This window comes from Puma concolor, chromosome C2 (genome assembly GCF_028749965.1).
Source record: "Puma concolor isolate L17-30 chromosome C2, mPumCon1.1.hap2, whole genome shotgun sequence".
NCBI classification, from domain to species: domain Eukaryota; kingdom Metazoa; phylum Chordata; class Mammalia; order Carnivora; family Felidae; genus Puma; species Puma concolor.
Window position 1 is genome coordinate 73,919,833 of NC_141675.1, and position 27,491 is coordinate 73,947,323.

Sequence of the window (27,491 nt, forward strand, 5' to 3'; positions counted from 1 at the left end):
TTTCTCTTGTTGCTTTAAATTTTTGTTTTTGTCTTTGACTCTTGACAATTTAATTATACTGTGTCTTGGTGTGGCCCTATTGGGGTTCAACCTATTTGGAGTCCTTTGAGCCTCATATATTTGGATATCTATTTCTCTTTCCAGGTTCAGGAGTTTTAAACCCATTATTACTTTAAATATACTTTCTGTCTCCTTCTCTTTCTCTTCTCCTTCTGTTATTCCCATATTGTTGAATTCCTATTTTGTGAATATTGGTTTTTTATGATATCTGTAAGTTTCATAGTTATTCTTCATCCTTTTTTATTTTTTTTCTTTTTGTTTCTCTAACTGGATAATTTCTAATGTCCTATCCTCCAGGTCATTGACTCTTTTTTCTGCATGGTCGAGTCTGCTTTTGAAACTCGAATTCTTCAGTGCAGTTATTGTATTTTTTTTTTTTTACCTTTAGGATTGTACATTTTTTGATAATTTCTATTGATTTGTTGTTCTCATTTAGTTCATGCAACTAATTTCATTTAGTTGCCCATGTGTCTTTATAGTTCATTAAACTTCTTTAAGTGATTTATTCTGAATTCTTTGTCAGATAGTTCATAGATCTCCATTTCTTTAAATCAGTTATTTGAGCATTATTAGTTTCCTTTGGTGGTGTCATATTTACCTGGGTTTTCATGATTCTTGATTTCTTACACTGGTATCTGTACATTTGAGTAATTGGATTCCTGTTCGAAGCTTGAGAGTTTTGCTTTGGCAGAGACTGATTTTTACCAGTCAACTCAGTTTGGGTTTCTGGGTGTGCTGCTGGTAATATCCTTAGGCAATGAAGTCTGCTATTATGGTCTATTTTGGGGAGAGGCAACAGCTCAAGCTCTGCAGTTGGATTGGGGGGAGGTGCTACTGGCTAAGAATAGTTACATGAGACTGCTGGCTTGGTGCCCTACCCAAGTGAAGCCATGGGATGGGCTCTGAAATTATCTGGATTCTCTGGTAAGGCTTACTAGATGGTCAGGTCTGGGTACCATATTCAGTTATAGATGGGGCTATGAATTAGCTTCCTACCCTGGTGTGACAGTAGGACAGGACCCAGGGCTTATATGGCTCTTTGTTTGGAGATCTGAATCAGGCCAGAGTGTACACTGAATTTCCTGGTCAGGTGGACCACTGGTTTTGCTCTACAGACAGGGAAAGCCATGAGCTATGCTCTCTGTTCTAGTGCCACCATAAGTAGGGCTTGTTGGGTGGACTATGCAGTTTCCTGTGTGCTTTGGTTAGGTTCCCTGGTCAGGTAGGCTAGAGGCTATATTCAGTAATGAGTAGGGCTACAAATTATTTTACCCACCTGGGCACAGTGGGAAAAGCAGCTGTAAGACCAGTAAAGCTCTGTGTTGTCTTAACTCAAGTGAACCTGTACTCCAAGTACTTTGGCTGAACAGGTCCATTAGCTTTGCTCTGCCAACTATCAGTTCTACCTGCTTTTGTCTTGTCTTAAGCACCACTGTGTTGCGTTTTCCAAGTGTTCTCACCAGCTCTTTAGGTTCTACAGCTAGTGGATGGAGCATCTCAGCTCCCTTGCCTGGGTGGGAAAGGGAGGAACTACTCTAGGCAATTCTCAATTTACCCAACATTTGGAAAGGGCCAGAAGCCACCCTCAGCATGATGGATTAATCCCTCTGGCTATTTTGAGGGTGATCAGCTATGCTTGTGCATCTCAACTTGAGCATTGTTGGGCTGCACAGCTTGCAGGTGTTCTTGCCAGCCACTCTGGTCAGATGTGATAGTTCCTGATCACTCTCCACAGATCGTGGGACTGTGACTCAGCCTCTCTCTGGATATATGCAAACCATGCTCTAGGGCTGGGAGAATTCCTCATATGGGGTCTGAATCAAGTATATCTGTACCCCACTGACTTCCCTGGTCAGAATACACCACTGACTTGGTTTGACAGATGAGCAAAGTTGCTGGTTGTGATTATTACTTGAGCATTACATGTATGAATTTGGTCTGCCAAGATTTGCATGCTAATTGTTGCAAGCCCCTCCCTCCCTTCTCTGTCACAATCAGATTCCCGGGGGTTGAGCCCTGAAGATTCCACTGCAATCCCTGTGGGGCAAGAGCAGAGTAGTACTCCCACAAAGTGGTCCACAATGCTAGGGAAATGGCTGGTTGTCCTCCTGGAGTTCTCTTTTCCCACTGGAGCTGGAGGAGCTGGAGTTGCAGGAAAGACCTCTCTGCATAGTGCTGTGCTGGCCTTGGGGAGGGGCAATGCAACCAGTGTATAACTGCTTTTCTTACTGTTCCAATGCAATCTGTCATGGTCTCTGTGGTTGGGGATTGCTTCAGCCTCATCCCCATGCTCTACGATTCTCTCAGTGGTGTTATGTTCTTGAATAGTTGCTAGTTGTTCTTGGGAGGGGGAAGGAAGTCAAGATGCTAATCCATGTCAGGTTCCTGGTGACATCACCCCCCTAAAGTTTTTATAGCTATATGACACAATCTCAATTCTGGGGGAGGGGGAGAAAACAGATTTAAAATATTTTGTATTCTACCCTTCTGTAAACTGCTTGAAAGTAGGGCAAGTCTCATTCATAGTTCTTGACATAGTGTCCTATACTTAGTAGGTACTAAATAAATGCTAGATGAAGGAATGAAATAATTAATTGATGAAATGTGGAATGTTCTGGCCTGACTGAATGTAATTAGCCATAGGGCATGAGAAAGAACAATCTCTCTGAACCAGTCTACAAGAACAATTTAGGACTCTGCTTTGAAGATTCAAGATCTGCCTTTCTAATAGAAGGAACATAAAAGAGATTAACCTTTCTGCTATGTGACTACAGACCAATTGGTACAGCTTGCCTTATATCACTGCCATAGAAGAACAGAGATAATAAAAAACCCTCACCAAGTTATGTGTGTATTTTAGAGGACTGATTAAATTAAGACCCCATTAAATAATCTTTTACCACTACCAGGGTTTCTGTGTTATGCTATCAATCCAAAGAGAACCCATAGAAACTGCAAATTATAGGGAGAGCTCTCTTTGAACCTATAGTAACTTTAAAAGGGGGGTGGAGAAAAGTAACCTTTGAAAAGTGGCTTTCTGACAATTTTGTGTGGGAGAAAAAAATTACAAAAATGCAAAAATATGGCTATCTTCCATATTTTCTGTAGCTTAAGAATAAAACTTTATACCCCTCATTTAAAAATGTTAATTCCTGCCTTTAGCTACTGAGGGAACCATTTTTCTATTTTGAAACTTTGAAGAATTAAAAGGTCATTAAATTTTGGGGCAATAGAAAATCCTAAGAAATAATTTAATTTTAAGAACTAAGGATTCAATTATGATGAATAGCCTATATATATATATATATATATATATATATATATATATATATATACATTTGCTGTAACAATTTAAAGAATAATTCTACACTAGTCAATCGCTCACAATTACATCAGTTCAACCAGGAATTATTCTCTTTTCCTTTCCAAGTTGTGATTGTCTCACAGTTACCAACACACTGATGAAGTTAATATCCTAGTCCTGTTGATGTCATTCTGGGTTTTCTTGTCAACTGTCATGAAAAATTTTGTCATTAGGCAAGTTGGTAGATGCCTACTGCCAAGTCCTCTTGCCTCATTAGACCAATTTCATAAGCCTTTCTGACTCTATTTGGTAGGAATGGAATCCAGACATCCATGTCTGAAATTAAATTCTCCCAGCAGCTACACCTCAAACATCTCTTTGCTTTCCTTTTTTTTTCTTGGCTATGGTATGAGACAAGTTGGATAGGATGGAAATGGACTGCTCAGCTTTTAAACTTGCCATTCTCCATGGAGCATGCATATGGTCTACTCAATTTGAACAATTCCTGGGAGCAGGATTCAGTCCCTGATCCTGCCTAAGCTCACTGCCAATAGTGCTACAAGGGGGAAAATGGCCTTCTTCTTCTTCTTTTTTTTTTTTTTTTTTTTTTTTGGCTAATACATCTGTGATATATATACACTGTATCTAGATCCACTTACAAGTAGTTGCTCTGTCAGTTCTTTGACTGCCCTTGCAAATCAATCAAAGGATCTACCATATCTCTGTAACAAAATAAATGATTTCTTAGGGCTGACCGACATTTCCTTGATACAATATCCTTTACAAGCATGCATTTTGTGAATCAAAAGTATGGTAAATACAACATACACTGAGTGTGCTTTTTTCCCATGACCAAATAAGAAAGGATTATTTATTCATTTATTTGTTTGCATATTTACGCTTACAGTTTTGTTTGGGGACTTGTCAAGTAAGAGATTAGAAGGCAATTTTCACACAAAAGCCCCAAAGAAACATGATGTTATTCTGTGGAAGTTATTTGATTGTTCTTCATAGTCTCTTCCTTTCAATTGGCATTTAGAGAACCAGCCACACAAGCTGCTCCGTACCTTCCCGCATGATACCATTTCTTCCTGTTCTCCTTATCTGTACCTGCGAGGATGCACAGCTTTCTCTTTTTTCTTTCTTGTGGGTTTGTGCAGTTTCTTGATGTTTGTGACAGGCCACGATAGGGGAAGCTTTTATCACCGTGGGGTTTGGAGGCCTCAGTAAATTGAAAATTGCAAATGAAATCCACTGGGCTTGAATTCATCAGCTATTATGTCAGATGACCTTTGGCAGCTGCTGATAAAAATGAGAGAATGTTAGCTCTGATCCAATTTTCAGCACTAACCATTCCTTTTCAAATCCATTCACAGTCAGGCAGCAGACACATGGGAAGTGAAAATGATAGGGTTTCAAGAGAACGGCATTGTGTTGCAGATTAAGATTTTCTCCCCCTATTTCTAGAGGTCGGCCCCCAGGCCCCTGTCTGGTATCTACCTATTGTCCAATCAGTTTCAATATCTGCTTCAGAGGACATGTTAGCCATCCTTACAGATAAGTGCTTACAGGAGAGAATGTTGGACTTAATAGTTTTGCTTAGGAGGCATCAAGGGTCGCAGTGTAGCAATATTGACTGGCACATGTTAGTTTAATCTGACATTCTAAGGAATGTGACACTAGATTCTTTTAGAGTTGTTGATCTCTAGGTAATTTTTGTTACCAGCTCTGGTTTTATAAAATTTATTTTTGCACAACTATTTATATTCATGAGTCCGGAGATATTCTAAAATGTCTGTCATAGCCAAGCAAAGGAAGCCTAAGCTTGTCTAAATAAGGTACGGAAGCCAAAATTATAAAACTGGGAACCAAATGACTTGTGTGTATTCTGTTCTTGCAATCCAGTTAAACATAAATGCTATCAATAATATTTTAAGAACCAGATTATCCTGAAATAAATGAGTTTCTACCAGCGGTAGGTTCCTCAATAAAAATAATAGATTTTTTTTATCATGCAGGGGGTAAAAATTAGACTTGTTATTTTCCACTGAGGTAGCATGAAACAGCAAAATAACACTATGGATGGTTGAGTCATCAGTATGATTTCCCCACCTATGAAATATAGAAGCCTTCTGAAAATAAAGAAAACCGAGATTAATCATTTTTCCCTTATTTGACTGTTCCAAAAAGACAAATAATTTCTCCTTCAGTCCTTTGAATTCACTGAGGGAATAGCCCAACCAAATGTGAAGGCAAAAAGCATCAGATGTTTGAAACCCATGTATAATTTTTTAAGCACTTAAAAAAACTAATTAACTGAAAAATATTAAACCTGTATTTATATAGGTTTTCTTGATATGCAGATTCTTACTTTCATGTTTTCCCTTGACACTCTAATGGTTGACATTATATGAAAATAGGTGATTATATGTTAATAGTGTTGCAAGATGGCTTAGATGGCTCTTCTAAATGCCAGTCTTTGGAGGAAGAATATGGCTGTATGAGCTTCCTCATAAGAAAAACAAATAAGTGCATATGTATCTATAGGATGTATATTACCCATATAATATATCTCACTTTTGAAAAGTAATTATTTAAAGTTAATATCTTGCTGGGTTTTCCCCCCACCTTTTCCTGGTACTGTTAAGCCCTTTTAAGAGAAGACACTTATTTGCTGTTTAATGAGCATGTGTAAATAAAATGTGACACCAGTGATGGTGTCCAAAAACAAATATGCACATTAAAAGTCAATTATTATTGAATAATATTTTAAAGGACTCAAAGTCAAGTTGTAAGCAATGATTGAATCTAAAATTCAGTGGGACCACCCAACCAAAAGATACGAATTCAGTATATTTGTGGCTGCCTTTGATTTTCTCAGATAATTGATTTTCTAAACTTTTTTTCCAAACCAATGAAGGCACACATTTTGGACTCTCATGGATAAAGAATAAAGCCATGATACATGGTTTTCTGGTCCTACACACCATCCATTTGCACCCCAGGGAAGTGATGACATGACTGGTTTTATAAAAACAACACTACAACCTTGTGTGGTTTAGCCAAACCACACTTCAGACACAGCAGACAACAGCTCTTATCAAAAGGCTAAAATCTGCGGCTTTACAAGTTTATCAATGACTGCAGTCACACATCGCCCATTTCATCCATATTCATGTGGCAGAATTTGTTTCTCTGAGTTATAGCTTCCTCATACCTCTACCTGCCTTTAGGTTTGCAATGGATACTGTCACTACTTCCAAAAAAAGAAGCAAATGATTTAACAATGAGCATGTTCTTAGGGGACTGCAACTATGACAGGCCCAAGCCATTCAGCTTGGACCCAGTGAGCTAACAGGAATCTGCCAGAAAAAACAGCAGCACCCACACTTGGCTGGGCCCTAGGACCTGGCTTTCAGCCACTATGATCTGCATGCTCAGATAGATGGAGCAATTAGATAGGCCTGTTAAGTCTTATGTCTTCATTATTGATTTATAGTATGAACTCAGCATGATTATTGAACCAGAGCAGCCAGTGAAACAAATGAGTCATTGATCTTTACATAGGCTTATATTTCCAATTTATATTTGGGGAGGAAAAACATGGATATACCATTATTTCTGGTATTTTGTTCAAAGGCTTGAACAGAGATTTGGGTAATTCATTGTTCCCACCTTCTGACCTTTCATTGTCATTGCTTCTATAGAAACACTATCCAATAGAACTTTCTGTTATGATGGAAATGTTCTGCTCTATCCTGTCCAATACAGTAGCCACTAGTTGCATGTGGCTATTAAGTATTTGAAATGTGACTAGTGTGACTGAGGAGCTGTATTTTTATTTTTATTTTTATTTTCATTGAAATTTAAATAACTACACGTGGGTAGTGGCTACCATATTGGACAATGCAGCAGCTTTATAGCATACCAAGCTTTTCTCCTCTCTCTATGAATAGCACTTGTTGAAATTTTACCTCTTTTTAAAGACCCTGCTTAAATACTACCCCTTTTATAAAGCCGTTATTGATTCTCCCACCTCAATATTCCCCCATGTGTCTCTTAATACATATAATTTGACACCTCTGATTGGTTTCTGCCTTATATTGTAATTATCTGCTCTACCCTACTACAGACTGCTTGAGGATAAGGATTATGTCCACCCAATGATAGGTTGTCTACCACAAATATTTGAGGAATTAAACTGAGTTGTAGATTTTATTGGGGGAGGAGTTATAATTTTTTAATACATGCTAATTAGGTACTGACACTTTTCATGCCCTCTTTTAAGAATGAATGTAGGAAAATCTGTATTATTTCCCTCTCTTGATTAATCTATTAGCACTGAGGTAGAAATACTAAAGAAAACTGTTATATTTTCTCCTCATCTTCATAGACAACAGCACAATGCTATGCATATAGGAAGAAGTCAGTAAATACTTCTTGAATCAGTGTACAAATGACTGAGAGTTATTATCCAATTTTCAAATAACTTTGAAGTCCCTGAATCAAGGAAATATGCTTTTATTGGCTTCTAATGTTAGAAAAATTCCTTATAGAATATTCACATAAATTTTTACTCAAAAATAAACTCTAAAAACTGTTCTATGCCTTGGTTAGGATAGTAGTTACACAACCGTATGTGCTTGTCAAAACCCAGAACTGTACAGTTTAAGAGGATGAATTTTGCTGCATATAAATTATTTATGATGAATAAAAATACTGTGTACTTTAGTAATGCTTATAATTTTAAGTAGCTATTTAGCATTGGAGTATTAAATCAATGATATTTATTTAATACATGTTACTAATTTTATTCAATTTTGTGTTTCTGTGGTGCTATATTACACCTAGTTGACTTCTGAGGAATAGTGAGGTGATCTAAGACAAGTGTTCTATGATTAAAAAAGCACTAGAGGGGTGCCTGGGTGGCGCAGTCGGTTAAGCGTCGGACTTCAGCCAGGTCACGATCTCGCGGTCCGTGAGTTCGAGCCCCGCGTCAGGCTCTGGGCTGATGGCTTGGAGCCTGGAGCCTGTTTCTGATTCTGTGTCTCCCTCTCTCTCTGCCCCTCCCCCGTTCATGCTCTGTCTCTCTCTGTCCCAAAAATAAAAATAAAAAACGTTGAAAAAAAAAAAAAAAGCACTAGATGTGGATGGAGTTACACCTTATTTTAAAAACCAAATTCTTCCACTTACTAATTTGAAATACTAGTAATAATTACCACATTATGTTTTATATCAGCTTATACTTGCTGAATACATGCTGGATACGCTCTGTTCTCAGGACTCTATTAAAGTTAAGTCAATCCTCTGACAAGCCTATAAAGTTGGTATTATCCCCACTTTAAAGATGAGGAAACAGGGGCGCCTGGGTGGCGCAGTCGGTTAAGCGTCCGACTTCAGCCAGGTCACGATCTCGCGGTCCGTGAGTTCCAGCCCCGCGTCAGGCTCTGGGCTGATGGCTCAGAGCCTGGAGCCTGTTTCCGATTCTGTGTCTCCCTCTCTCTCTGCCCCTCCCCCGTTCATGCTCTGTCTCTCTCTGTCCCAAAAATAAATAAACGTTGAAAAAAAAATTAAAAAAAAATAATAATAAAGATGAGGAAACAGAAAGATTCAGTAACTTGCCCAAAGTCACACAGCATTTCAGTGGCACCTGGCCATCATACATTCTCCATATTTTTCGGTGTATCTGACGATTAGCGTGGTAGAGTCAGGAGACAGGTTTAAGCATTACACATGGGCTCTTACCAATATTATCATATTTGAACATGTATTCTCTTCAATAAAAGGAAGATAGTATTATTTTCTTCCAGTCTCACAAGGAAGGCTGCTCTGATGGTCAAATGAGACATTAATATGGAGATGCGATTACCCATTTTAGGAATTGTGCCGAGTACTTATGCTTGGTGTTTTAAGTTAAGGTTGGGGTGCCTTTTTGTGTATTGGGAAACACACTGATCTCAAGTATGCTTCATTTGCTGACAAGAGATCCTCCTCACTCCCATTTTCATAATTAGTCATGACTGTACTTGAGGAAATCAGGGAAAGGGAACAATAAAGATTTTAGCCTCCTGTCACTTAAGTATATAAGAAAGACCTTTGGGTCATTTTTCCTTTTTGAAAAATCTGGGAAAGAAAAAAAAAGTAGAAGAGATGAGAAGGGAAGGAACTGGAGGTTGAAGGAAAAAGTGGGAGAATCTCCCAGAGCTCACCAAAAAACACAATTCAACCAAGAAGAACCATTCTAGCACTTTCCTTTACCCTTTGACTCCTTCCATTCACTCAGCTGGGCACTATCAGAGTCGCAAAATATTAGCCACTGGATGGATTTCTAATGTAAAACTTTTAAAAAGAGTAATAAAATATTTCAATATCAGAGCACTTAGAAATTCTCATTTCCAGAATATACATGGAGTATGTGGGGGTGGGGGGTTTGAATGAAGTTAAATTGTTCTACCTAGTATTATTTTAGACATTTTATATCTATTCAGTGTCTGTGAACAAATTACTTTAACAGGATGCATGTCCATGCACTTAAATTCATTAGTTTATAAATACCCAAAGTTATGTCCAAGCAGATTTATGAGTAATGATCAAACTGTACTAATTAGTACCGTCTACCAATGTATTGTACTCATTTCCGTTTCATAAAAGCAGTCATTCAGATGAATAAGAGCCAGTGGTTTAAGGAGTTCAGGATAGGTGGAGATCTTAAAGAAATTTAGCTAATTATAGTAAAATCTAAAATACTGTGCTTCTTCACACTTCTTGTAAACACAGTCTTCTGAGGATATTCAGAGTTTACTTTTTTTTAAAGTGGGGTAAGGAGAAAAGTTTTCAGAGTCAGAATAAAATTGTTTTAGTTCTTTTGGTCAGTTAATATTAAGTATGATTCAAGTCTGAAGTTGACATTGGCCATTCCTTTTCATTGTGAAGAAGAAGAAGAAGAAGAAGAAGAAGAAGAAGAAGAAGAAGAAGAAGAATAGCTTCCATTCCTTAAGTGTTTTTCCCCCATACAAATGTAATGCAGAGTAAATCCCTCTAACTACTACAATCAGTAAACCCCTAAACCCTCACAGCAGCTTAATAAAAAAAGAATCTAATAGATAGCAGTGGAATCTGATATGGGTCATATGGCTCTTCCTCGTGGCTTTTCTCTAAGTGACGATTCAAGGAGACACCTTCTTTCCAACCTGCAACTTTGTCACCTCAAAGTCTCTTCTATATTTTGAATGGAATAGAGAGGACTTTTACCTGCCCCAACCTACAAGTGACATATCACTTCTGTTACATTCCATTGGTGAAACGTAGTCTTGTGAACTCAGCTAGATTCTAGGGGAACAGGGAAATGTAGTTTACCTCCATGGCAAGGAAAATGAAATGGGTAGTGAACCCATAATATTGCATCTGCCATAGCTAGACAGTGCTTTATATATATTGACTCATTTAATATGTACAAGAACACTAGAAAGTGAATGTTATTAACCTCACTTCATAGATGAGAAGCCAAAGATGCAAAAAGCTTAAACAAGTTGCCTAATTTTCACATAAATGGTGGAACCAAGATTCAAATACAGTCTGTCTTAAAAAAAAAAAAAAACCACTATTAACAAATTAACATGCAAAAATATATGGGAAAAGGTTATGAAAAAAAGAAATAGAGCTAGTAACTTGGTTATGAGAAATGCTCAGGCTACATAATAACTAAAGAAATGGGAATTTAAGGGGGAAAATGTTTTAATTTGTGAAGTTAACAATAGCAACAAGAAGTTTAATGCTGTATCCAATGCTGACAAAGGCATGGTAGAAATAATTGAAAGGAAAGTCACCAAACTATTAATAGTAGTTGTTTTCTGTTGGTGGATTTATGGGTGATAGGTATCACTGATTTACCTTTAAAAATTATTGCATTTTATAAACATGTAAACACCTATGTACATGCATGTGGACACATGACATATAACTGCTTTGTAGAAATCCCAACTGGGGCTATGGCAGGGCACGACTCTGTGCATGTAAGTGAACATATTACTTTAAAGAAATATGGAGGCATGCATGGTCCTGAAAATTTCCACCATCTCAAAACAAACAAACAAAAAAAATGCACTGATTTATTTCTGTGGCTTTTGGGATCTATCCTCTTTTTATACTCACTCCTGGAACTTGTGTCTCTTAAATTCATTTCTGAAAAGAAATATAGATTTTGGCAGTAATAAAGCTGTCAGAACATTGATGGAGAGATAATATCACATAATTAAGAAAGAAACTATCATGTGTTATCCAATAGTAAGATTAGTCACATGGAAAGCAATGTAAAGACTGCACATGCAGAATAAAGCAGATTTAAGAAGACAAATTCTGACAAAATGGACAGAAGGCTATGGGGGTGGGAGTCGTACAGAGGATGGAGGGTTTCATAATGCTTATGTTTCTGGCCATTTGGAGAAATACATTTCAACTCAACAACCAATTCAGATATTACTCTTTTAGCTAAAAAGGAAGACGCTAACCCCTCTCTCTTCCATCATGATAGCATGTCATAGAGCACAGACTCACTACACAGTTTTAATAAGACAAGTCACTTATATTTTTTTTGTGTTAGAAAGAGCAAACTTTCATGAAGATCATTTGGTGAATTTATGCTCCTTTAAGTGAATTTTGAGAGATTTCATTAGCACAGTCCAAAAATAATCTGTAAACAGTAAAGGGGTCCTGAATTAAAGTGGCCAAAGCAAATATAGACTAGCATAGGACCAAAATAATATAGGGAAAGTAAAATAAAGTCAAAGAAAATAGAAAATATATCTCTATAACCTGGGAAAAAGAAAAATTTCATTTGAATAGTATTTCTCTGACTGAGGCACACGTAAGGTTTTAACTTTAAGGCCCATTCACCAAATCTAGTTTGCCTTGCTAACTTCATATGATTTCTCAAAAGTAAGATTCCAGGTTTACATTAGTCAAAGAAACAATTAGCAATGGTTATTTTTGTAACATGACCAGTTATTAGAGCAGCATTTTTATATTTTAATGCAACACTTCCCCACATACAATTTATAAAGTACTGATTCTGAGTAAGAGTAATAAGATATTATACAAGTAAAGATCCTGTGCTGGGTGAAACAAATGATAAAAAGATGTATTAATGACAAAATTTATTAGAGCCTGCAGTGGGTGTAAGGAAGAAGGAAATATAATGTTCAGCATTTCACCAGTGAACCCTTGTTTGGCCATGAAACATGTTGAGGGGCCATTGTCTTTTGGGTCATGTTTTGGAGACAATGATTTGGCACCACTTCTCTTCACCAAGAGAGACCTTTCTCTTTAGTTGTGAAAGGGAGAATAATGCAGTGGTTTGGAGAGTGGGTTTTGGACCAGACTGCTGGCATTTAAACTCTGGGATTTGCTGTGGACCCTTGGAAAAATTACTTGACCTCTCCTGGTTTCAATTTCTTTATCTCTAGGGTGGGCAAAATGGTAGTACCTAGTGAAGACAAAGTTATTGTGAGCATTACATAACTTGACACACTTGGAGTACCTAGGACACCTTCTAGCATATGATAAATTCTCAATATTAGCTCTTGACTGCTACAGCAAATAAGCACTTGCACCAAATATCCTTCTTTATGAGGACAACTCCATATCTATTTGGGGGTATGCTATACAAGACACGTTCTTTATTTTTGTAGAGGTTTTTCCTGAAGACTTCAAATGATAAGCCCATTTTTAAAAAGTCTAAAATTTGTGATTAAAACCAGAGAGATTTCCTTTTTTCTAGCTTAAAAACATGACCATTTGAACTTTTGTTTTTCCTCTTTAGACCCTAATTCTCGTCATTTTGCAGTGGTATAATGACAAATGAGGTTGCTTCACCATCAGGGCTCTCAGAATGACCAGAACCTTCTACTGAGGAATAGGTCTTAAATTTCACATCCATGAATAGCCAGAACCCTAAGGTTTGTTTAGTGCTTCATAATGCTGACAATATGTTTTCACATGCATAAGAATGTGGTTCTTCCTATACCATGTTCCTTTAGTCCAGGCTGCCTTCTTGCCCCCACCGGTAGGTTTAGCTTTATGTTCAACCCCAAGCAGGAAGCATGAATTATTTATTACTCATTTATTTAAATCTATCTCATTCCTTATGCAGGATTTCCAATAGATAACAAGAGATTGACTCACTATTCACGTCGGCTTTGATACTCATCACCCCACCTCCCCCAGCAGATGACCCACTGCTCTGGCACCCAGTAGCTGGATCTCACCTACTTGGTCCAGCTCCCTCCTACAGAGCCCACCCTGGCACCACCTACATCCTGTTTTGTGGCCCCAAAGTCCTTCATTTCAACTCCTAGGTCCCAGATAACCAGATCTACATCACAATCTGTTTTAAGGAATCCTTGATCAAACACTCTTTTATAGAGCCTCTTGAGGCAAAAATAAGGAAAACAACATATGATGATGGATAGTATTTTCAAGGAGTCATAGTAATTTCCACATTCACATCCCTCAAAAAGAAAAATGTAACAATATTGAATTCATGGGAAGGACAATGCTTGCAACTTTTTTGTGGGAAGTATTTGTCCAAAAGTTTCCCCATTTTCTGTTTAATGTCACAACCAAAGAACTAAGTGTGATTTGTCCAATTAGTTCCTCCAATGAAACAATGGATGTCATTATTGTCAATCAAAAATTGCCAGAGTGCCTCCACATGTCTTTGAAGCAAATATCCAGTTTATTTACAATTTAGAGAATATACATATACTTAGACTTAGGCACAAGAAGAAAATAGGGACCTGAAACTGTTATCCAATGTCTGAATTGTATACACTAACGAGTTTTTTGACTGATTTATTCAGATTTTCCCATCTTAAGAATTCTAACACCCTTAAAACACAGATTAATTTTTCTGATACTTAACCTGTTCCCTCAGCTCCCCTAAATAATACTGCCCAATTTTTTTACCTTTTGTATTGTGGTAAGATCTATATAACATAAAATTTGCAATTTTAACTTTTTTTTAAATGTCAAGTTATACAGTGTAGTCTTGGCTTCAAGAGTAGATTGCCATGATTCATCACTGAAATACAAAACCCAGTGCTAATCCCAACAAGTGCCCTCCTCAATGCCCATCACCCATTTACCCCATCCCTGTCAACTCTCAGTTTGATCTCTGTATGTAAGAGTCTCTTATAGTTTGGGGTGCCTGGCAGGCTTAGTTGGTTAAGCGTCCAACTTCAGCTCAGATCATGATCTCACAGTTCATGAGTTCGAACCCCATGTCAGGCTGTGTGCTGACAGCTCAGGGCCTGGAGCTTGCTTCAGATTCTGTGTCTCCCTCTCTCTCTGCCTCTCCCCCACTCATGCTCTATCTCTCTCTCTGTGTCTCTGAAAAATAAACATTAAAAAAAATTTTTTTTAAAGAGTCTCTTATGGTTTGCCTCTCTCTGATGGTATCTTATTTTTCCTTCCCTTCCTCTGTGGTCTTCTGTTAAGTTCCTCAAATTCCACATATGAGTGAAATCATATGATATCTGTCTTTCTCTGACTTATTTCACTTAGCATAATACCCTCCAGTTCCATCCACGTTGTTGCAAATGGCAAGATTTCATTCTTTTTCATCTCCAAGTAGTATTCCATTGTGTATATACACCACATCTTTTTTATCCATTCATCCCGTTGATGGACTATATAATTCATCAGCATTAATTACATTCACAATGTTGTGTAACCATCACTACTATCTATTTCCAAAACTTTTTCATTACCCTAAATAGAAACTCTACCTGTTAAGCATTAACTCCCTAGTTTCTCCTCTTTCCCGCCTAGTCCTTGGTAACTTCTATTCTACTTCCTGTCTCTACAAATTTGCCTATTCTAGATATTTCATATAAGTGGAATCATACAATATTTATACTTTTGTGTCTAGTTTATTTCACCAAGCATAATGTGTTCAAGGTTCATTCATGTTGTAGTATATATCAGAATTTTATTCCTCTTTATGATCAAATAATATTCCATTGAATGTATGTACCATATTTTGTTTATCCTTTCATCTGTTGATGGACACTTGGGTTGTTTCAACTATTTGGCTATTGTGAATAATACTGCAGTGCATACAAGTATGTGAATCCTGTTTGGAGCGGAATTGCTGTATAATGTGCTTTATCTTTTTGAGGACCCTCTAAACTGGTTTCCATAGCCACTGTACCACTTTACATTCTTACCAGCAGCATATGAGAGTTCACACTTATTTTGTGTGAGTCCTCCAACTTTGTTCTTATTTTTCCAGGTTGTTTTTGCTATTCTGGGTCCCTTGCAATTCTATATGAATTAGAGAATTGGCTTTCCCATTTCTGGGGGAAAAAAGGCCGTTAGAATTTCTATGCAAATTGCATTGAATCTATAAATAGTTTTGAATAGTATTGACATCTTAACAATTTTAAGGCTTTTTATCCATGAGCATGAGATGTCTTTCCATTTATTTACATCTTTAATTTCTTCCAGCAATGTTTTGTAGTTTTCAGTGTAGAAGTCTTTTACCTTCTTGGTTAAATTTATTGCTAGGTCTTTTATTCTTTTAGGTACTATTGTAAATGGAATTGCCTCCTTAATTTTCTTTTCAGATTGTTCATTTTTGCCATATATAAGCAACTAATTTTGTTGGTTGATCTTATATTCTACAACTTTGTCAAACTTGTTTATTAGCTGTAGTAGTTTTCTTTTGTATTTTTTGGGATTTTCTATTCTATAGCATCGTGTCATCTGTCAATGGAGATAGTTTTATTTTATTTTCCCTCTTTGAGTTTCTTTTTTCTTGTATAATTTCTCTGGTTAGAATTTCCTAATACAGGGTTGAATAGCAGGGCATTCTTATCTTGTTCATATCTTTAGGGAGAAAAGTTTTAGTCGTTTACCACTGAATATATTGGCCATTGGTGCTTTCATTAATGCCCTTTGTCATGTTGAGGAAGTTCCCTTCACTTCCTAGTTTTTGAGTTGTTTTAATACTGGAAGGATTTTGGATATTATAATGTCTTGAGTGGATAAAAACTATTGTAAAACAACTCTTTGCCTCATGTCTGGGTCTCTTGTAGTAGTGAAACTTCTGCATCATTTTTTATCTAGCAGGACCAAAATTAGGCTGGGTAAAAGGAAGGAATCACTCTGATTCTGTCAAGTATCTGGTATAAAATCTTTGCTTCTAGCCTGAACAGTTCTGTTTTTTTATGTCATGATTTATGCCACTTCTACCTATGGATCTAGATGACACATTTGTGGTGGCCCTCCAATGGGAACTGAGTCTCTTGACTCACCAAAGATAGTCTCCAATCTCAGCTCTTCCTACTCAATCAACAGTTTCTACGTTAATGACTTGTTCCCTCTATCGCCAGGCTGTGGCCCTTGCTCAGTGTCTCATGATCTACCAAACCTTAAGTGAGCCTCTCAACATCTCTTGTCAAGCCTCCCATCCTCCTACTGAAGCTTTCTGGGTATTCCTGAGGACTGGGTTGTTATGGTCACTTCTGACATTGAAAGCCTATCCCCACGGAGTTCTCAACGTCACGCATACATCACCACTTCCTAGTGTCTCTTCTGGGCTGATCCATGGGTAAACCTCAGCCCTCTTTGATTTTCACCAAAAAACCCAATCACATAAGGCATGTGTATGGAGCAAACTACACTGAAACTTTGAGGAGATGATTTGGGTTCATGACCCAGTAACACAACAAAGTAGAATATCAGATTTCACTATTCTTAAAAAATCTGCTCAGCCATTTGTACTGATTGGAGATCTTGTTTCCTATCATGTTGCGTATCCCCCTCTTACTTTCACTCCACTGCTTGCTTTGTTATGCAGAGCAGTTCAGTTCTTTTTAGTCTATTTTAAACTAGGTTCTGGTGTCCCATTGCATATCAACAGACTCATTCTTCTACTGGGTCTCACCCTTCCTTCTTCGCTCCACTAAAAAAGGAAAAGAATAGCATAAAGATGTTTTGCTCTCCTCATATGAATTAAGCCACCTTTCTTCAAAAATGGAAAAGGCTACAGTCAGTTTGATTTTTAAATAACAGGGTTTCTCTCTCACGCACATACACATATGCATATAAAATACACTTTAAATACTTAAATACTTTTATATTAAAAGATAGGATATCATATATAGTACTTTAATACCATAATTCCCAAACTATGCACTATGCCCTAGTGAACTCACAGAGAGTACTGTAGGATATTTTCTATCTGGGGAGGAAAAACAGACACAGTGCAAACTACCAGCTCTAGGTGGTCCGTAGCTTCAACATTAGATTGTTCTGCTTCCCATTTGGCGACCTCATGTCTTTGCAAAGCAGAGTTTTCTGTGCTTGCTTTGATAAAAAGCAAGTACCATACTAAAATCAATGTGGAACAGGAAATAGGAAAGATGGGAACCAATCTGATTCCAAAGATTGAGGAGTTTTATAGCAGCCAAAAGGTGCACATGTCCCATTAGGAAGTAATTGTGATTATTCAAGAATAAAATAAAAATAGGGGTGCCTGGGTGGCTCAGTCAGTTGAGCACTGACTCTTAATATTGGCTCAGGTCATGATCTCACAGTCTTTCATATCAAGCCCCGTGTCAGGCTCCATGCTGGTCATGGAGCCTGATTAAGATTCTCTCTCTCCTTCTCCCTCTGCCCCTCTTCCCCCATTTGTGCTTTCCCTCTCTCTCTTAAAAAAAAATAAATAAAAATGTATAAAAGAATAAAATAAAAATATTTTTCTTTTAATTTATGTGTAGTATTTTTTGCAAAGGCTGCGAAGTTGTTAAAACATAAATATTTATTAAGTTCTTTGGAACCTTACTGCTTAATAAATAAAACTATTAAATATTTCCTTTGGCCTAGTGGCACTGTGAAAAAAATACCAATAAGGTTTAGTGAACTCTGCCCTACTCCTTTATGTGTATAGACATATATGTATATATATATATATATATATATGTGTGTGTGTGTGTGTGTGTGTGTGTGTATGTACATATATATGCACACACTTAAAAAGCCCATATTTAATATTATGAAAAGGTAACTAGAGTAAATAATACAAACATCCAAAGAAATTATTAGTATAAAATGCACTAATTACTTAGGACATGATTGTAATTATTATTACCTCCTTTTTAATGTAAATACCTGAAAAACTTTAAAAGATAGAAAAACTTTAAATCAGAAAGGTCTCAGGAAAAAGTCAAACACTGGTTAATTAAACTGTTCTAAAAAAAAAAAAAAAAGACACTCCGGTTAGTTAAATATTTCTCATTCACTAACCTGAATATTAATGAAAAATCCCATTTCCAGTCTTTCTGAAAATTTACTCAGAGACATGTTGGCCATTCTTCTGTCTTGGTAGGTACAATTTGCTAAATATAGTTCAATCTTCTTTGGGTGAGTAAGCAACTTAATAAGAAGTTGCTTAGGGTTGCTTGCTCAGGGTTACAAACATAGCAAGTGGCAAAACTGGCATCTGAAACTAGGCACTCATGCTCCAAGCACTTGAGTGATCGATGGGGTTTGGTAAGTTTAGGAAATACTGTGTGTTATATTTCACCTTAGAGACTCAATGACTGACTGAGAAATTGTGCAAGAAAGAAGTTTTTCAATTTAGTTTAGCTCTGTATTTCCAAATTCATTGACCCCAACATCCTTTTTTACCTAACAGTTATGCTGTACCATTTAAGGGTGTGATCTCCAGAGTCAGGCTGTGGGATTCAAAGTCCAGTTCAACTGCTTAGCCATGTCATGCCACCTCTCAAATCCTCACTTCCCTCATCCATAAAATGGAAATAATGCTAAAACCACTTGTGAGCATTCGATGAGAAAATTCATGTAAAGCACATACTAGGTGTTTAACAAATGTACTAAAATTGTTAGCATTCCTCAAAATTAGTGTTTGTAGAACATAATTGAACATGCCGTCGTGAACATTCAGACAAATGCATAAAAATGCATATGCAAGTAATTGCTGTAGGTCTATAACTTGCCGCTGAGAATACAAAATGTATCGTAAGACTTTCAGGTAGCTCGTGTTTGTGAGGAAGACGATTTGCAGTCCTGGCAGAGTTTGGAGTTTTCATTCAGGGATGAAAGGCCAGGCAGTGTTGTAGCCATTACGGGGATCTGCTGATGTCTCTCTAGATGTTTGTAGGCACACAGATGGTCTACGGAAGGATAAAGAGAAAGCTGGTACACAAAGGCAGATAAAGAAAAGGCAGAGAGAAAAGGGAGCACTGACTATTGCTGCTACTCTTAACCAGTCGGTGGAAAAAGAATATCTGTCTTTCCATTAATTTCACCTCTTTCCTCAACTTACAAAGAGGACAGATGCTTTTTGCAGTGATTACCGTTCCCAAAGAAAAATAAGGCATGTTCTTTCTTTGAAACAAAAAGTAAAGAATTATGTAGGGAGAAAAATAGCAATTGGTTTTCTTCTAAAATCTATAGCTAGGTGAAATCATAAAAGAAGATAATATGAAGTAAATGCAGCAGACTTCGTTTAGGTTGGTGAATTAGTAAATCCTAAGGAAATATCAGACAACTAATATTGCCATTTTCCATATGTTTGTATAGCTATTACTTTGCTACACAACCACATATCTTATATATTATTGAAGAACTTTCTCTAAACATCACTTTGATGCAGTCAATAATAATTTCATCACATTTACACAATAGACAAATGGAAGATTTTATTAATATTAATGTACTGTTGGGAAACAAATAGTTACACTTGACTCTAATGACTGTATAGATTTTTTTTTTGTCAAAAGGGGAATGGAATATTATGTTTTCTACAGTGTACATTGGCCACATGCTTTTTTATGATTAAGCTGTCTCTTCCATGCATTAGTCACACAATTTATACCTGGATAGTTTTGTATGGCTCATCAAGAAATCTTTATGCAACACAGCATTACATAAGTAGGCTGCCTGATATATTATTCCTTGTTGTAAAAATGTTTATCTTTCCTGAATGCGATGATGAGCATTTGATTCATTTGTTCATGTCTCTCTGCCGATGATTTATCAATGTCAATGATACTTAGAGGTCTGAGAGCAATTCATGTTGCTTCCAGTAAAGTTAGTATGGCAGCCCCATTGAAAGTATCCAGGGAAAACATTGCTTCTTATATGTTTAAGGTCACTTCCTCTGTGACTAAAACTCTAACAAGCCAATCTCAAGAGCTTATTGTACTTTTGTGAACAAATTGGAGTAAGAATATGAGCACCCACAAAAAAATATTTCCCCAGTTCAAGTGTTACATTTGTGCGAAATTAGCTAGCAGAGGCAGGATAAGCCATGGAAGCCGACCTCTATGCTTATCCTTTCCTCTTGAAGCATGAAATAGAAGTTCAATGTTTTATTTTGACACTACAGAACTTTAAAAGTACCATTTGTTGTGCAAATTAAAATATGTGATTTGAACTATGACATGTTTCTGAATTCATCAAAATCATCAGAGATTATGCCTCTGATAAGTCTCCCCTTTGATCAGATGAATCTTAAAACTTTGCTCTTGTTAAGTAGCTGCAGAAAAAAAAAGCCAGCTCTTTCAGCAGGTTGTCTGGCTGCCCGCCCCACTGATGGGAGGGAGGGGCTAAGCAGGCAGTGGGTAAAGCTTCTCACGGAAGGGCTGGGAAATATTAAATGGTGCTAGTGCTCAACGTGGATGGAACTGGAGAGTGTGATGCTAAGTGAAATAAGCCATACAGAGAAAGACAGATACCATATGGTTTCACTCTTATGTGGATCCTGAGAAACTTAACAGAAACCCATGGGGGAGGGGAAGGAAAAAAAAAAAAAAGAGGTTAGAGTGGGAGAGAGCCAAAGCATAAGAGACTGTTAAAAACTGAGAACAAACTGAGGGTTGATGGGGGTGGGAGGGAGGGGAGGGTGGGTGATGGGTATTGAGGAGGGCACCTTTTGGGATGAGCACTGGGTGTTGTATGGAAACCAATTTGACAATAAATTTCATATATTAAAAAAAATAAATAAATGGTGCTAGTGCTAAGTACAACCTCACACAAGCAGAAATTGGAATTTGATGACATTACAAGGGGAGAAGACAGTGCTTGTACTGATTGTTTTTCCCCTGGGAAGTTGGTGTCACATGCAAACTATTGTGGAAGTATATTGATACCTATTCGATTTTCACTGGGAAAAAAGTATGCTTATTAAATTCTCCTGACCAGTAGATTTTTTAGCGTTCACTTTGCTAGAGCTGAAGAGATGTGAGCAATTGCTTTTACTCTCCCAAAAGATCAGTACATTTTGTGTCTTTTTCCTCTTTTCTTTGTTTCCTTCTTCCTTCATTCCTTCTTTCCTTCCTCTCTTTCTTTTTCTGCTGTGTGCTTCAAATTGCTTTTGCTTTAAAAATCCTCAAGGTATTTATTTCTGGGTTAGGGAAAGTTGGCTCCATGCAGAAATCAAAATACATCATTCTTAATTTCCAAAGCAATTGCATTTATCTGTAGGCAAATACATAGAAATCAGGTTTCTTTGACACTTAAAAAAAAATAAAGGGATAAAACATTCAAATAGCATAAAGGGCTCCTGTGGCACTGCGTTGTTACAGCATATTAATACAGAACTCTTCAGAGTCTTAATTTCCTTGAGCAGCCCCTGTGAAATTTCATGCCAGAGAATGGGAAAGAAGGTTGGCAGCCAGAGAAGTAGATGCCAAATGGCTCCTCACTGGCAGTGGCATCTGGATGGGAGGTTGGCCTGTCTCCGGGACTCTTGGCCAACAGCACTGTTGTCTATACAGACGGCTGTGTATCTGTTCAAGAGTCCAACAACTGTGTGTGTGTATTTTGGTAAGCTATTATTTCTGGGCCAAAGATTTCCATGGCATTTTTGCATCTGTTGGCACCAATTCTATATTCAGTGCCTCCCCCCTTCCCACCCGCTGCTACATTTTAGTTTTCTGATCAAAATCGTCGCACATAAGTGGAAATGCATTAAGAGGAGAAAAATACATTTCTGGAGATTTTTTCTGATCCCACCAAGGATATATAGGTATGGCAGTGACATTATTCTAGATGGACTTTCTTCCTTCCTACCATCCATGAAAAATGTGAAAATTCCAATCTCAATGCAAAAATTTCCTTCATCCTTACAGGATTTAGATAGAAGCTAATTATAGAACTATCAGAAATCACTTTAATCATCAGAAATAAATGGACCATTAGGAAATTTAAAGTCAAGTTACTCTTTCGGTGTTTCCAGAGAAACAAAACTATTTTATAATTTTATAAACTGCAGTTACTGCAATATGATGCCAACAGTTGCCACACATCCAGTCAACTAGCTTGTCAAAGTCCTGCCTTATTGTCAAGGCTACAGCCTCTCAAGCTTTTAAGATTTCTTTACCCCAAAGTAATTTGCTTTCAGGGTACTCCCACGTTAATGTAATTCAGCCAACATCTATCAAGTGGACTATTTATACAAAAGCTGTGGAATACAAAGTCAAATAAGATAACTGCCCCCAAAATTTTATACTTTTTTCCTTTTTTGATGAAGAAAATTGGGAACAGACTTTTAAACAAGTTACAAAAACACCAGGAAAAAGAAATTAAAGCTAAATAGAGGTCCAGATTACCATATGGCATATGCCAAGAGTGGGGCAATAAAGAAATAAACCCATTTTTATGCATATTTTACAGAAACATTCCAGTTGAGCTTAGTTTTTTTAAAGCTGGAGGGGTTTGTGGAAATCATATAATCCAAAATTTTTCTATTTCTGATGAGGAGACTGGTGGCCAAAAAGAAGTAATTTGACCATGGTCACACAGTAATTAGTATGAGGAGACAGATCTTGTTCTATCAGTGCTACTCCTGGTAATTTTAGAGTTATGACATATTTAAAATGAAATTTGCAAGGAAATCCTTTAAAATGGCATGGCATTATATTGTAAGATAATCATAAACAGTGAACCAAGACTAGGGAATTGTTGTGTGATGAAAATGAGAGGTAGAATGAAGTTACTGCCATTATAGGCAATTAATTCTCCTTGGCTAGAGTGGCGAGGGCAGAACTCCCAGAAAGATCACTCAAAACCAGCCTGTAGATGCTGCAGTTAATCGCACAAAGAACAGCTGCTACAACTTTTCTCTCTCTGGCCTGTAGGCATCTCTATGCAGAAAGCAGGATGTACAGAAGCTTATAGATGATCACAATGTTACCTCCATCCTCCAGGTGATCATAGAGTCATAAAAAATGACCCCCACTCAGATACAGCAGTTAAGTGTTACCATTACCAATCTGGAAAAGACTGAGGGCTCCATAGTCTGAGGTAGGGCGTTACAAGTGTATAAATAGTCATATTAAGTCAAAGTTATATAAAATATGGTGTTGTCTATTTTGGGCACTATATCGGGTCCCTTTCCAACTTGGTAGTGAGCAAAATAATCCCGTTGTCCAAGTTAAACTAGGTAATTAACATCTGGTAGATTGGAGCCATGTCAAACTTGATCATCAACACACAAAATCAATTAAAAGAGGCTGTAGGATGCCCAGACCAGAAGGACTTCTCCATAACCTAAAAGAATGAGCAGATCTGACAGAAGAATGTGTCAATTAGAAAAGAGTTTGGTCAACTACAAAAACAGAAAATAAACAAAGAGGTATATATAGGCAGTGTCCATCCCATAACTATCCTAGACAAAGGTGCCCTGGTCCAAGGACCCACTACTGATCATACTTTTTTAGTTTCTGTATTTCCTGGTATTTTGGTGTCTGGGGCCTTGGGGACACTTCCCAGGGCTAGCTAATTCCTAGAGAGCAAACAACTCAAGGAGACTATACTTTCATATGCAAACCAACCTAATCAAAGCCCATACCCCTTAATCCCTCCTTTATCTAGCTTTTAGACTCTGGGCCACTATCCACCTGCCCTAATCACTCCAGGGCTCAGTACCAGACCCAAGAGATACCCCTAAACCCCAGAGCCTGCTGAAATTATTAAAACAAACCAATCCTAAACCTGCTTATCCTGCCTCTTCCATACCCTAAACAACCATAATAAAGGCCCTTGTTCATGTTTTTCCCTTGCTGCCTCTGCCTCCTGACCAACCCTAATCCCTCCCTGTGTGCTGCTCTCCCCCCTTGCATAGCATGCTATGCCTCCTATTTCTAGGGATCTTATTCCTTCATAACAGTCACTTCCATATCTGTGTGTCTTGCCCTACCTGATTAAAACAAATCCCAGGTACATTTTAAAACCATTACTCTGGTGCCAGTAGCAGTGAGCTAGCAAATCTCTACTCGTCTGAAATCTTTGAATAATCTAAACACATAGCCATCTCCTGCTGTTTCCTGTCCCTTCTTTTCCTTCTGTTCTAATTCAGCATCTCAGGTAGCATGTCTATAGGGACAGAAGATTCTGGATCAGTCCCTATCATATTTCTCCTTACAGACTAGTAAATTAGATTCCCAGGTTTCTGCATCAATCTTGTGAACTAGGTTAATGAGTCCATCCCTGAAAGATCTGCTCTTGATCAGACTGACATCAGTCTTGTGAGCCTGTATAGTGAAGGTCGTGTTCTATAGCCTTGCTTCTCAAGTATGGTTCTCAAACCATCAGCATCACCAGGTAGCCTATTAGAAATGCAGAATCACATCTCAGATGCTGTAGACTTACTGAATCAGATCTATATTTTAACAAGATCCTACATTTGTATGCAAATTAAAATTTGAGAAGCACTACTCTAGAGCAGGGACAAGCAAACTTTTTCCAGAAAGGACAAATAGCAAATATTTTAGTTTTGCAAAATGTACAGTCTTTATTGCAAGTACTAAACTCTGTCATTTTCATAAGAAAGTAGCCATTGATAATATGAAAATAAGTAAACATGGCTATGTTTCAAAAACTTTTATGTATGGACAATGAAATTTGAATTTCATATAATTTTCATGTCACAAAATATTTTAAAAATGTTTTTGAATCACCTAAAAATGTAAAAAGCATTCCTAGCTTGCAAGGCCTTAGAAAAATAGGTGGCAGGCCAGATTTTCCCACTGGCCATTGTTTTCCTATCCTTGTTCTGGATTATGAAAAATTCAGTAGGATCAAGTTGTTCTTTGAAGTGAGGCATTCCCTGTTGACCCACCCCAAAGTCCTATGTGCCAAGTAAGACTTTATACTTTAATTTAGTAAAGACTTCCCTCTTTAAATTAGCAGAGATGCATTATTTTTTTTTGTTTTGAACAAGCTTGATGGAATGTAATTCACTCCTTTAATAATTAAAATTTTTAATTAAGACTTTATAGAAACATAGGAATTCTAGAACATGGATGTAGAAGTTCACAGAATGAGCTACCTCCCTAATGGAACTGTTTAATAATCTGGAATATCAGTGTTTTAGTCAAACAGGCCATTTCCAATTTATTTTATGTGGTTGCCTGGGTGATCTGACCATGAGAAGCAACGAGGAAGTGATAAACCAATGAACTGTCCTACAACCGTGCACTCATATGCAACAAGAATGGTCCAAAGCTCACATAACAAAGTACAGACAGAAGTGCACAGAGTGCCTATTAGCTGATTTTTAATCCATGTTTATATGTGCCAAATGGCAGGAATATTCTGGTCTCTTGATTTTCTGTCACCATTTATGTAGCAGGATATCTGTTTGGAAGCAGGTCACAATCACCAGTCAGCCCTGCCACCATCTAGTTCATCAGTCAGCCACAGAAATGGTCTGGCCACCTTCAATGGTTTTTTTTTTTTTTTTTTTTTTTTTTCCAATGAGATAAGGCAATTGACCCTGCAATTCTAATAAGTGATATGAAGTGAGTTGGTGAATTCAGAATATCATTCTTACCATTTGAATTTTTAGATCTTTTTCTCTCTGATTGGATTACCTTTTAAAAAGTATTTCCAACATGATTCTTGAAGTAGTAACTTCAGATAACGCTAAAGGTCACACGTGTGATACACTTCAATTTCTAGACATCCACTTCACAATATTAGTTCTTTTAGTCTGAAAGAATTTTTACTTTATGCATTAAATCTTGCTACATAAGTTTTTAATTGTGTGTGTTTATCTCCAGTTCTAAATCCTGGATATATATCAGAATCAACTGGGGAATTTTTGAACATGCCAATGCCCACCAGGCTCCCCAAGACCAATAAAATGAGGATCTGGTGGAGAGTCCTGATATCTTTATTTTTTATTTTTTATTTTTTATTTTTTATTTTAGAGAGAGAGAGAGAGAGTGCAAGTGGGCAAGAGGGACAGAGGGCAAGGGGAGAGAGAGAATCTCAAGCAGGCTCCACACTGAGCATAGGGCTCTATCCCTTGACCCTAGGATCATGACCTGAGCCAAAATCAAGCGTCTGATGCTCAACTGACTGCGTCACCCAGGTGCCTCTTGATAATTTTATTTTAAAAAATTTCTTCCAGATTATTCCAGTGTGTGGTGGTTGAAAAAAAAAACTGTTTTTGGTGATGACCAAACAAGAGTGATACACTTTAGTATTAAACATTGCTATTTTTTCTGAAAGTTTTATAATACACCCTTTTAAAATTTAAAAGTGAATTAGGTACCCAATTAAAGAAGAAATAATTGGGGCACCTGGGTGGCTCAGTCGGTTAAGCGTCTGACTTCAGCTCAGGTTATGATCTCACAGTTTGTGGGTTCGAGTCCCACATCTGACTCTGCGCTGACGGCTCAGAGTCTGGAGCCTATTTTGGATTCTTTGTCTGCCTCTCTCTCTGCCCCTCCCCTGCTCATTCTCTGTTGCTCCTGGTCCCTCAAAAATAAATAAACGTTAAAAAATTTTTAAAAAGGAGAAAAGAATCATTCTGACTCTTTGTGAAAACTACTTCCAACATTTTCTTAGGAGTAGTATACATACAACTAAAACTGTAAGCCTCCTTTATTTTTTTAACCTAAATAAATTGGCTTTAGGTATTGATTAAATGGGATCTAATAAGTACATACTCCCTAATGTCCTCGAAATATGACAGTTTTATTACTTCTCAACACTGTTTCAAAAACTATAATTGCATCATACTGTCTCTCTGTGTTCTTTTGTCACTTTCATTCTCTGTTAGATGGCTAATATCAAAATAAATACATACTAA

The 27,491-nt window shown here is 37.2% G+C and overlaps 1 protein-coding gene across 4 annotated transcripts in view; it reads left to right on the forward strand.

The window, feature by feature from the left end:
- Nucleotides 1–27,491, forward strand: part of FXR1 (FMR1 autosomal homolog 1) — an 816,075-nt gene that overhangs the window by 619,562 nt on the left and 169,022 nt on the right. The window lies entirely within an intron of this gene.